A 13594-nucleotide genomic window follows, 5' to 3' on the forward strand; every position below is an offset into this window, starting at 1 on the left:
CTTATTCCTCAAGTTTTAATGCACGCATGCTGGAATTCGTCAGATACCATTTGTCATCATGCATATTCATTTTCTTCATATGATAGGTTACATGTATGCATGATTTACAAGACTCAGGGGGAGATTTCCATGATATAAATCATCAATGTGCATTTGCTGTGAAAAGCAAAATCTTCAAGATATGCACATCTTCAGGGGGAGTCTCTCTGGATCTTGATTTCAAATTCCTCAAATGAGTATTTGCACTTCATATTTTTGATCCCTGTTGAGGACTTAACCTAATTGTCATCAACCACCAAAAAGGGGGAGATTGTAAGTGCATCTAGTGCCCCTTAGTGATTTTGGTGGTTTGAAGACTTATAGGTTAAGTATCTAATGTGTTTGTGAGTGTACACATGATCTATAAGTCATTGAGGAGTTTGAGATATTTGAAGAATATCGACCCCTAAAAATATATGTCTTCAGTTGAAGAAATTGGTCTGAAGCTGAAGAAATGGATCGCGAGGAATCTGCGATGAAATTGATATTCCTCATGAAGATACTGATATTGAGAAGTCCGGTGTGTCCCGAAGAAAATCACTCTGAAGAATTTGAAGCATGAAGATTAACACTTTCTGTTTTATTTTCTTCGCATTTGAGTAATAGGAACACCGTACTGTTAAAGGGGGTCGAAGTTACACTATGGAATGAATTTCCTCATGATGCTCAACCCGAGCCTAATCCTACCAAAAGCCTCAAAGTGAGGAATATGAGTGACATGGGGACTCTCACAGTTGAGGGTTCCAACCGTTTCGATAGCCACGCCAGGTCACTGGTCTTATCCACTCCAACGGTCATATTACTTAAGGGCATTAGTGTCAAATCATGTCGGGATGCTCCCAGGCTATAAATAGCCACCCCCCACAACCACTAGCTGGTTGGCTGCTCCGTTATAAACTGACACTTGTCATAAGAGCAACCCAATTCCTCAGAGCCTTCGGGAGTAATTCATCAGTGAGGAAATACACCATACACTGAAACCACAAACCAAACCTAGTGATTGAGAATCACTAAAGAAGTTGTTCCTGTGTGGGACTGAAGCCTTTTACCTTTGAGGACTGTGCATCCTCCAGATCGTTAGGCGTCATGGTCTAGAGCTTTCCAGCAGTCAATTGTGGATCGCCGGGTGACCAAGTTTGTGAGGGTTTGGAAGTCTGCCCTGAAGACTTACCACGAGTGTTGGGCGAGGACTGTGTGTCCTTAGCTCATGGAGAATACGGTAGGGACTGTGTGTCCCGGGACTGGGTGTCCTTTGGTTTCAATACCAAGCCGCTCCAAACCAGATGTACGACTGTCACAACAGTTGGAACTGGGTCATCAACGACTGTCTTCACTGAGAAACGGGTTCTAATTCCTCAACTCTTTACTTTCCCCGTATTATGTGTTGATGACTTTCACTGTGACTGTTTGAAGAATTTGCTGAAGACTATCTCTGAATTTCCTCAACCCCAAATTCTTCACGTCAGTTAATCCACATCTGTATTCTACGTGCCTGCTCACTGTGCAATCTGTTTTCACATTCTTCACTCTGAAAAACTGCTGTTGTGAAACCTTGCACTTCTGATCCTTTACTGTTTCCGCTGTAAGTTAGTCATTAGTGAGGAATTTCCTCAAAAGGAATTTCCTCAGTGATGAAATTCTAAAAATCTCCTATTCACCCCCCCTCTAGTCGATATAACGCACTTTCAGATACCTTGTACGACGTCATTATAAGATAGCAGTAGGCTATGGTAAATATTTGAGCACCAAGAAAAGTATCATGTACTACCTGATACTACCAGTTTTCCAAAAATACAATTTTAATTGAAAATTATTTCGTACAATGAACCGCTTGCAAAATGTTCAATAGCAAGAGAGAGAGAAGGATTGTATGTGTATGAGCTCACTTTTAATGCCGTGCTATGCATGCTAGCTTTGTCACCCTTTAGTTATTTGCATTGGTAGCCGCATGGCCACTTCAGTGCCTTGGTAACATGAATGTGCCTCGGCTATCGACACGATCGTGCTTCTAGTAGCATGCAACAACGACGCCTCATGTTCTCAACAACTGCGCATGCTCTGGCAACATGGATGCCTGCAAGGGAAGCCAGGACATGTCATGGCAAGGTAGCTATGGCGCGAACTGCGGTATCGTATATATCCATATCAAGTGCAATAAAAAATCACAACACTATTCACCTTTTTGACCAGGTCACACAGCTACCTTCATGCGTCGATCATGCCACTATGTCGCACACTAACTGGTACGGAAGCGATGGCATCCCACCATGCCAAGTTCATCACAGGCCACCACCACACACTAGCTGGGAAGGAGGCGATAGCATCCTACCGCGCTGAGTTCTTTGCTGATCGCGACCTGAAAGCACATATGCTCTCTTGGTGGTTTTGATAATTCATGACAACATACATTTTCTCTTGGACTAACACGTTTACCTAGTATATTTCAGAAATAGTCCATAGAGAGCATTGGCTAAAGGATTATGTGGATATGCCCCTTGATGCAATAAAGGAAAAAAAGATTGGCCCAAACTTCAAGCTAGAAGACTCTTCATTTTATATTTGTGAGAAATCACTTTTGAGTCCATAGGAAAGCTAGTACTATTAAAAGGGGGTGAGGTATTAAAATGAACGGGTTGATCAAGTGCTCAGAGATAGCCACCAAAAATACTGAGTAATTTTTCCCAAATAATCATTCCGTCCGAAACCGCATACTCAAAATTGGTGCCACCAAGTTTCTCATTTCGGCCCTACCAATTTTTAACTCAGACACAACCCTATCCAATCCCACCAAATCGGTGCAACCGAAACCATATCGGTGCTGCCGAGTTTAGGGGACCAACTTTCTGTTGCCTCGGTACACAAAATCATAATTTCCGTGTTTGAGTATCGGTGTCACCGAGTTGTTTCATCTCACAGTTAGCCACCTTTTCGGTGTCACCGAGTTGTGTATATTGGTTTCACCGAGATTCAAAAGTTGTTGCCTTTAGTGCCAGTCGGTACCACCGAGTTGATGACTTCGGTGTCACCGAGTTGGCCACTTTAGGTGTAATGGTTGGGTTTTAGAGACAGCCTATATATACCCCTTCACCCACCTCTCATTTTCACAGGAAGCACTCAGAATACACACGTCATGGCCAAATCCAATTTTCTGAGAGAGAGCCACCTACTCATGTGTTGAGACCAAGATATTCCAATCCAATCATTTGAAACTTGATCTCTAGCCTCCCCTAGTTGCTTTCCACCAAATCAATACTACCCATGCCTATTCTGTGAGAGAGTGATTTTGTGTTGAGGAGACTATCTTTAGATTCACAAGAGCAAGGAGTTCATTGTTCTACCACATCTATTACCTTTTGGAGTGTGGTACCTCCTAGATTGGTTAGATGTCGCTTCGGAGACTCCTACTTCGTGTTGTGGAGTTGAACCAAGATGTTTGTAAGGGCAAGGAGATCACCTACTTCGTAAAGATCTACCGTGAGTGAGGCTAGTCCTTTGTGGGTGGAAGCCGTGGTGGAATAGACAAGGCCGCTTCTTCGTGGACCTCTTGTGGGTGGAGAGCTCCGTGGACTCTCCCGTCGTTACCCTCCATGGGTTGAAGTCTCCACTAACATGGACGTATGATAGCGCGAACTATCGGAACCATGCCATAAATCGTTGTGTCAACCTCTTTGTGTTTGATCTCCTAAACTCTACTCCTTTGCATGTGCAAAGTCTTTACTTTTCCGCTGCCATATATGTTGACTAGCATGTGTAGGGTGTACCAGACTTACTAGAATTGCTAAAATCTGCCAACCATAAAGTTGGGATAAGGCTAGGATTTTAATCTTTACAAGTAGTCTATTCACCCCCCCTAGACACACCTTCTATCGATCCTACACGACCGCACACCAACATGGGCAGACTGTGAAGTTGCCTATGCCGAATGGGCAAAGGATGAAGCGGAAGACAAAGCCGCACAAGCCAAAAGGAACAGGGAAAAAGAACGCAAGAAAATAAAGTCCATCTGTGCCAAGAAAGAAGCGGCAGCACGCGCTGTTGAGCAGAGCTGGGTGGAGATCCAAGAACGATGGGTTGCCGCCGACATGACCGAGAAGGAGAACAACAGCCTTTGGACAGCATGGCCCAATACCTCCACCTTCCATTAGGATCGTTGTGGTAGCTATCAAATCCACCTACGAGAGCTAGCCAAAGATTCAAGCATGGCGGGCTGCCGCCGATAAGGCCGAGAGCGAGGGCGTCCCGCCGGCATCAGAGAATTAGTTTGTGTGTGTATCGCATGAATGTTTGTTTAATTAATTAAGAGCATCCAAGTACTAGTACTTACCCCTACTAGTTTTTAGAGAAAATTATGATCTGTGAATTTAAGTACATTCATTTAGTGAACCTTGTGTACCGTCACGACATCCAATGACTGATTTAATGAGTTATACGTAAACAATTTTTCTCACGCGGGATCACCAATTTTCTCTTCTCTCGCACACGGATATTTGATGCATTTTATATGTGTTGTGTGCTCCCCGTGTAAGGTTCGAGTTTCGCACCGAAATTTTCAGTAGGCGCAAGATTTCAGAAGTTACTCCTCCAACCGCATAACCACCCATCACATTTCCCCCTACCCCACTCCGTGCAGCCCAAACCACCGCTGCTACAACCACATCTATGTTCTGCCCCAGCCTCGTCAATCTAGTGATGTATCCACTGATCTACATCACCGCCCCAACCTGAATGCTTAGATGGAGCCTCTGAAACACCCTCATGCCTCCAGATTCACACCCACTAACATCGAGCATCCCCGCTTAAGCCCAACCACGTATCACGCGGAGATCGAGGAGCTCATGGTGGTCGATGGTTGATACATGTCCAATATATCTATAATTTTTATTGTTCCATGTTGTTATATTATCAATCTTGGATGTTTTATATACATTTACAAGAAACTTTATATCATTTTTTGGGACTAACCTATTAACTTAGTGCCCAGTATGAGTTGTTGTTGTTTGCTTATTTTTTTTTACTTTGCGGAATATCAATACCAAACGAAGTCCAAATGCCACAAAACTTTTTAGAGATGTTTCCTGGGAAGAAGAAACCCTAGAAGCTTCTAGAGGCCACGAGATGAGGCCCGTGGGTCCCACTAGGCACCAGGGTGTGCCAGGGGCCTCCAGCGTGCTCTAGTGGGTAGTGGATCCCATGGGAACCTCCTTGACCTACCTCCGACTCTACCAATACTCTAAAATCCTAGAAACCCTAGATGAGTCGACAAAATACTTTTTCTGCCGCCACAAGTTCGAGAAACACGAGATCCAATCTAGAGGCCTTTTCTGGCACTCTACCAGAGGGGGCAACGATTACGGATGGGTACTTCATCATCCTTTCTTCCCCTCCGATGATACGTGAGTATTTGACCACAGACCTACGGGATCATATTTAGTAGCTAGATGGCTTATTCTCTCTTTTTGATCTTCAATACAATGTTCTCCTCGATGTTCTTGGAGATCTATTTGATGTAACTCTTTTTGCGATGTGTTTGTTGGGAACCGATGAATTATGAGTTTATGATTTGATCTATGCATGAATATTATTTGAGTCTTCTTTGAACTCTTTTATGCATGATTGTTCTAGCCTCGTATTTCTTCTTTTATTTATTGGCTTGGTTTGGCAAACTAGATTGATTTATCTTGCCATGCGAAGAGGTGCTTTGTGATGGGTTCTTGCGATGCTCAATTTGAGTGATAGAAAGAGACATGACACGTAGGTGTCATTGCTATTATGGGTAAGCAGATGGTGTTTATTCATATGTGAGTTTATCTTGTCTACATCATGTCATTGTTCTTAATGTGTTACCTCGCTTTTCCATGAACTTAATACAATAGATGCATGTTGGATAGCGGTCAATGTGTGGAGTAATAGTAGTAGATGCGGGCAAGAGTAGGTCTACTAATCTTGGACATGTTGCCTATTACATGATCATTTTCTTTGATATCTCCATGATTATTCGCTTTTCTACCAATTGCCCAACAGTAATTTGTTTAGCCATCGTATGCTATTTTCTCGGGAGAATCCTCAAGTGGAAACTATGGCCCGGGTCTATTTTATATCATATATTAAAACCAAAATTACCTTTCTGCAATTTTATTTAATTTATTTTATTTTCTGTTTTAGTTAGATATATTTATCAAATCCTATACAATTCAATCTATCTCAATACCGTTGAGGGATTGACAACCCCTCTACGCATTGGGTTGCAAGTATTTGTTGTTTGTGTGCATGTGTTGTTTACATAGTGTTGCTTGGTTCTCCTACTAGATTGATAACCTTGGTTTCATAACTGAGGGAAATACTTATATCTACTATATTGCATCATTCCCTCCTCTTCGGGGAAATCCCAACATAGCTCACAAGTAGCGGGAAGAATTTCTGGCATCGTTGTCGGGGAGACATCGTCAACAACTATCAAGTACATACGCATAAACTCTCATCTCCTTGCAATTACTTTATTTGCCTCTTGTTTTCATATCCCCCACTTATAAAAAGTTCTACAAAAAAATACAAAAAAAATTGTTGGCCTTTTTCTTGTTTGATCTTTTGTTTGCTTGTGATCTTGTTTGAATAGTCATCATGTTTCAAGAGGATTATTGTGGTCTTTCTTATCCTAATATATTGGTAGAAAACGAAAAAACTACTAAGGCATATATGACCATGCAATTTAAGCACAACAAATCTACTACCGAAGAACTTAGGGAACACTCTATTTTACTTGATGCCATCACGAAACAACTTGATCATGTCAGCAAACATGTTGCTAATCTTCAATCCCAGTTTGCTCATACTCAAAATTTATTAGGGAAAATCTCCGATGTAGAAGCTATGCTAGTAAATCAAATGGCAGCTAAGCCAGAATCTTTAGAGATTAGTAATGCGGAAAATGTTAAAATGATCGGTGTTTCTTCTATTGATTCCTTGTTTAGTAATATCAAACTGGATGATAAGGGGACTGAAGAAGATTCAACTTTAGCTAGAAGGCGTCCCATAAATCTTGTTGAGAATTTTGATAAAGGTGGGTTTGGAGAAGTGAAAAACTTTAACTAGTGACGTGCCCACTATCTTGGATTACAAAGACTTTAATTATGATAATTGTTCTTTGATTGAATGTATTTCTTTGTGAATGTTTCCGACTCCAATCTCTGTGTTCTATGCCATGCTCGAGTCAAGGAAGACAGAGATCACTTATTCTTCACCTGTCTTTTCAGTACCAGGGTCTGGAATTACCTGCAGATCACATGGCAGGGTCCATCCATGTGGAGTGCTACGGTAGCTGCTAAAAGAGACTTCCATAACCCCTTTTTTGCTGAGGTGGTCTTCACTGCATGTTGGAACATCTGGACTATCAAAAATGCAAAGGTCTTTAACCAGGAGCAGCCAAAGTTCAGAAAATGGAGATCTGGCTTCATCCATGACATTTCCCTGTTAGCTCATAGAATTAAGGCAAGTTTCAGGGATGATCTCCTTAAATGGGTTTCCTTTTTGCCTCCTTGAGGTTTGTCGCCTTAGCTCCTCATCCCATTTGTACATTCTAATTTCTTCTTGTACATACTGCTCTTATATATGGGAATAAAAGAAAAAAAGGCTGTGGGGGTTTTCCCTACAGTAGTCGGTCAAAAAAATCCATGCTAAGTTCACCCAATGCATATGAACAAAATTAGGATTTTACTAAACATATCGTAGAAGCTATGATGAAAGCCTTAGAAGAAAAGTTGGAATTAGATATTTCAATTCCTAGAAATTATATAATTAATTGGAACCCATAATTAAATGCAAGATAAAAAATTATGAGTGCAATGCTTTATGTGGTTTGGGTCATAGTGTTTCCACAATTCCGAAATCTCTATGTGATGTGTTAGGTTTTACCAATATGGAAGAGTGTTCTCTTAACTTGCACTTGGCAGCTTCTACTATTAAAAAGTCATTGGGAAGAATTAATGGTGTTCTTATTCTTGCAAATAGGAATTATGTGCCCATAAATTTTATTGTGCTTCATACAAATTGCAATCTGTCTTGTCCCATAATACTTGGTAGACCGTTTTTACGAACTATAGGTGCATCGACTGATATGAAAGAAGGGAATATCAAATTTCAATTTTCGTTGAGAAAGGCTATGGAACACTTTCATAGAACTATAATTAATCCATCATACGAGTCAATCATGAGGGGAACCTATGGCGCAATAACTAAAGAAGCCAATACTTAAATCTATGCATTATGCCTAGCTAGGGGCATAAAACAATAGCGCTTGTTGGGAGGTAACCAATAGTTATCTTTTAAATTTTTATTTTCCTTTCTGTTTTCAACAAATATGCAATTATTCTACTCTTATGATTGTGTTTTCATGTTTTAATTAGTGTTTGTGCCAAGTAAAGCCTTTAGGATTATGTTGGATGATAGTTGATTTGTTTGTGTTGAAAAACATAAACTTTTGCGCCCAGTTCTGGAACTTTGAAAATTCACATAAACGTGATTTTAATCTGAATTTATTACACATGATTTATATAGAAATTTCCCATGTTTTCATCATTGTTCAGAATTTTTAGAGTTACATAAGTATGATCAAAGTTCGGATTATTACAAACTATTCTGTTTTTGACAGATTCTGTTTTTGTTGCATTGTGTGCTTATTTTCATGAATTTGTGGATTGTATCGCGGGGTAAAAGCCATGGTAAAGTTTTAACATAGTAGTTATAATGATATAATAAAATATGAATGGGTTTGGAACAATACTTAGAGTGGTGATTTGCTTTATTATACTAACAGATCTCATGAAGGTTTTGTTAAGTTTTGTGTGATTGAAGTTTTCAAGTTTTGGGTGAGATCACGATAGATGAGGGAATAAGGAGTGGAAATAGCCTAACATTGGGGATGCACATGTAACTCCAAGGAAATATTCAAGGACTACCAAGCAACAAAGCTTGGGGCATCCCCTTTTCTTCTAACGACCATCGGTAATTTTACTTGGAGTTATATTATTATTCATCACATATCATGAGTTTTGCTTGAAGCGTCTTCTCTTATGTGTGTCTTTTCTTGTTTTTCTTTTTAGTTTGTTACAATCATCCTTGTTGAACACACTTGTTTGAGAGAGCCACACGCATACCATGATTTGCTAGAATACTCTATGTGCTTCACTTAATTGTTTTGAGCTAGGCAGTTGATTTAGTACTTCACTTATATCTTTTTGAGCATGGTGGTGATTATATTTTAAAGAAATATGATATCATTATTCACTTATATGAGTTTTAGAGTTAGTAAACCTTTAAATAAATGCACTCTCATGCTTCACTTCAATTATTTTGAGACTTGATATGATATTTTTTGAAGAAATAGTTATGCTCTCGTGCTTCACTTAGATCTTTTTGAGGGTTAAAGAGTAGTAATGATAATTTGCACGAGATATGAATTTGGTCCCAAACTGATAGATATTCAAGAGGGATATAATATTAAAATGCATGAAGATCACTTGATATTACAAACTGGATTCGTTGCAATAGTTTTGCGATATGGAGATAGTAATATATGAGTCATGTTGGTGAGTAATTATGCTTTAGTAAGAATATTGGTGTTAAGGTTTGTGATTCCCTATGCAAGCACAAAAGTCAATAGTTATGCAACGAGGTTACATCTTACTTGTGGTGCATTATTAAGTGTTAGTTATGTTTAATGCTCGTTTATGATTGTTTTCATTTCTTGGTTGGTCGCTTCTCAATCTATTTGATAGCCTTCATTTGTACTAAGTAGGAATACTACTTGTGCATACAACTCCTTAAACTCAAAGTTGTGCCAAATGAGACCACCATACCAAACTATATGCGGTATTCACATGTCGTCCCAAGTAAATTTGTATGTGCCAACTCTAAATTTCAAAATGAATTTCCTTTTTGTGTGCCTCTACCGCTCATGAAGCGGCAGGGGGCAATATTTTCCATGCTATGTATGTTAATCTCAAGATTAGTGTTTATTCACTTGTCATTCCACGAGAGTGTGGCAGGTAATAGAGGATGCCCAGTCCCGAAATGAAAAAAAACTTTATATATGTTGTTCAATAATAAATTCCTTGGAAAGTGTTGGTATGGAGGGCATCCGTGCATACGGCTAGCCATGGATTGTGTGAGAATGATGGAAAAGGAAATAATGTTGGGGAACATCGCACAGGAAACAAAAAAAATTCCTACGCTCACCAAGATCAATCTACGAAGATCAACATCTATGAGAGGGGGAGTGCATCTACATACACTTGTAGATTGCTAAGCGGAAGCATTGAGAAACGTGGTTGATGTAGTCGGACATCCTCGCGAACCAATCACGATCCGTCCTGCGATCCAATCACGATCCGCCCTGATCTAGCATCGAACGAACATCACCTTCGTGTTTAGCACACTTACATCTCGATGATGTCTCCGCCTTCTTGATCTAGCCAGCGAGGGCAGAGAGGTAGATAAGTTCTCCGGCAGCACGACTGCGTGGTAGCGGTGGTGCTGGAACAATCTTAGGAGGGCTTCGCCAAGCGCTCTCGCAGACGCGTTTTGGAGGAGAAACCAATCTAGGGAGAGAGGGAGGGTTGCACCTATACCTTGGGGTGTTCCTGACATACCTCTCCCTCTCTATATATAGGAGGGGGTAGGTAGGGCGCAACCTTGGTGAAATGGCATGGATGTCGCCTAGACTAGGGGTGAATAGGCGATTTAAAATAATTATGGTTTAGGCTTGAACAAATTGTGGAATAAAACTAACATTTAATTAGTCAGGCACAAAACCTAAAACAACTAGGCTCACATATGTGCACCAACAACTTATGCTAAGCAAGACAAACAACTAAGTGATAGCAAGATATGTAACAAGAAACAATATGGCTATCACAATGTAAAGTGCATAAGTAAAGGGCTCGGGTAAGAGATAACTGAGGCATGCAGAGACGATGATGTATCCCTAAGTTCACACCCTTGTGGATTCTAATCTCTGTTGGAGCGGTGTGGAGGCACAATGCTCCCTAAGAAGATACTAAGGCCACCGTAATCTCCCACGCCCTCACACAATGCAAGATGTCATGATTCCACTAAGGGACCCTTGAGGGTGGTCACCGAACCCGTACAAACAAGGTTGGGGCAATCTCCACAACTTAATTGGAGGCTCCCAACAACACCATGAAGCTTCACCACAATGGATTGTGGCTCCGAGATGACCTCAAATGATCGGGGTAATCTCCACAACCTAATTGGAGACCCCGACGCTTTCCCGGATCTTTACAACACAATGATTGAGATCTGAGACACCACCAAGACTCTAGGATACCAAAGCACCCAAGAATAACAGGCTCTAGGGTACCAAGCACCCAAGAGTAATAAGCTTCTCAAACTTCACTTCCATGCATCATGTGGAGAACTCAAAACTATGCACCAAATGCAATGGCAAGGGCACATTGAGTGCCCAAGTCTTTCTCTCCCAAATCCCTCCACAACAACTAATGCTATGGAAGAAAATGAGAGGAAGAACAAAGAACACGAAGAACTCCAAAATCTAGATCCAAGGGGTTCCCCTCACATAGAGGAGAAAGTGATTATTGGAAATGTGGATCTACATCTCCTATCTCTTTTCCATCAAGAACTAGCACCAATCATTGGAGTGATTGAGAGTTAGCAAGCTCTAAGAAGGTCAACAATGGACGGCAAGCACAAGCTCAACAGATGGGGCTCAATGGGGAAGAAGAACCCCTTTTATAGGAAGGGGAAAATCCAACCAGGGGCGGAGCCCATTGGGTCGGCCCTGATGCACAGGAATATGGGTCAACAATTCTTTTAGTTGTGCTTATCATCACAAAACAGCATGGGCATCAGGTTGGGCTTGGAACAGTGCATCAGGGCCCAAGTTGTCATCCCACAAACACTATTTCCGCGTGCGTGTGCGCTTCGCGGCACACGCCTGAGCTCATGTCCGCAGGCGTAATCGCTTTGGTTGTTTCTTTTGTTCTCTCGTTTATTTCTTTTCATTGATCACTCGCTAATCTTGCATGCTGCTCTGATCTAGCGTTTCTTAACCCTCAATAATAAAAATAAAAATCTTGCATTTCTTTCCATGTAGCGTGGCCGTTTCCCGAACCCCTTCTCCTGATCTCCCATGTCAAGCGTTGTTAACCAGGCTGATCGACATGATATGTTTTTTTGAGACGATGATTGACATGAGGTGAGGCCGCTCGCGTGCCGCATCGACCATATCTACGCGCAGCCATACAACACGGCCGGGCCGATCGATGATGATGCTAGGCCGCCAACACACTACAATTTCTTCTTAATCTTCATCAATTGATCAATCGTCCTTTCGCAGAGTACAAGTGATCCCACTTATGTTATGGTACCTTCCCTTATCTGTCTGTTATTTTTCCAAATTATTTTGTTCTCAATCATTTTCTGAATCTATTGCTAGTAGTAGTTTTTAGCCAATACATGGACCATTGGCTAGAGTTTTTAACTCTTATTTGAGTATTCCTGCAGAAAAAACTCCTTATTGGTGTAGGCATTTCCTACTTAGACATTTATCCATGTCGCATGTCCAATTTCTATTTGTAAAAATGTAGGTACACTCCCTATCTAAAAAAATGAAGGTACATTGCAGATAAGAGTTTCCTCAAAATGAAATTATCGTTAAATTTTTTAAAATTGCAAGACACATTTTCAAATATTCATATTTTATAGTAAGCATTTTACTGATATTTTTTTACTTACACATACTCTTATATTTTCTCAGCTCAAATACGCTAGTAGTTGAGAAATACATCTTACTTAGTACATCTCTGCTTGAAAAATTTATGTCATACTATAGTATTGCATCAGGGTAATCTTAGCTCGAGCTCCGCCCCTGAATCCAACTGTTACCCCCTTCGCCCACACATGAGCGGTACGATCGCTTGAGGGGGCGATACTACCTTTGGGGCAGAGGGCAGTAGTCAACAAGGGAGGCAAAGGCTGGTAGTACAGTCGGAGCGGTACTACCGCTGCCAGGAGCGGTACTACTGATCGTAAGAGGTAGTACCGCCTCCTATATCCGCTCATGGCATGCTGCAGACCTCTCCAGAAATACCAAGGGTTTCTGGCGTGGTAGTAACAAGCGGTACTACCGCTTGCTCGGCGATACTACCGCCCTGCACTACAGCTCCAAAAACCACTCAGTCCGACACGAAAAATGTCGAGACCCACGGGCAGCTGTACTAGCCAACAAAAATGGTGAGTGTACTTACGCCCCAGAGCGGTACTACCGAAGCGAGGGTGGAACTATCAATCATAAGAGGTAGTACCGCTCCCACGTGGACCACACGCAACACATAAAAAGCATGAATACCAGAACTCCCATATCTTTCAGATACGAGCTCCGAATTGAGCAAACTCAAGCTTGTTGGATTCACGACGACAAGAGCAATCTTAAGAAGAGGTGGTATAAAAATTCAAATGATATAGAGAAGTGAAAACCTCTATGAGCGAAGAACCGACAAAAACTCCAACGTCGGAAACATCA

The sequence above is a fragment of the Hordeum vulgare genome, chromosome 2H (genome assembly GCF_904849725.1).
Source record: "Hordeum vulgare subsp. vulgare chromosome 2H, MorexV3_pseudomolecules_assembly, whole genome shotgun sequence".
Taxonomy (NCBI): Eukaryota; Viridiplantae; Streptophyta; class Magnoliopsida; order Poales; family Poaceae; genus Hordeum; species Hordeum vulgare.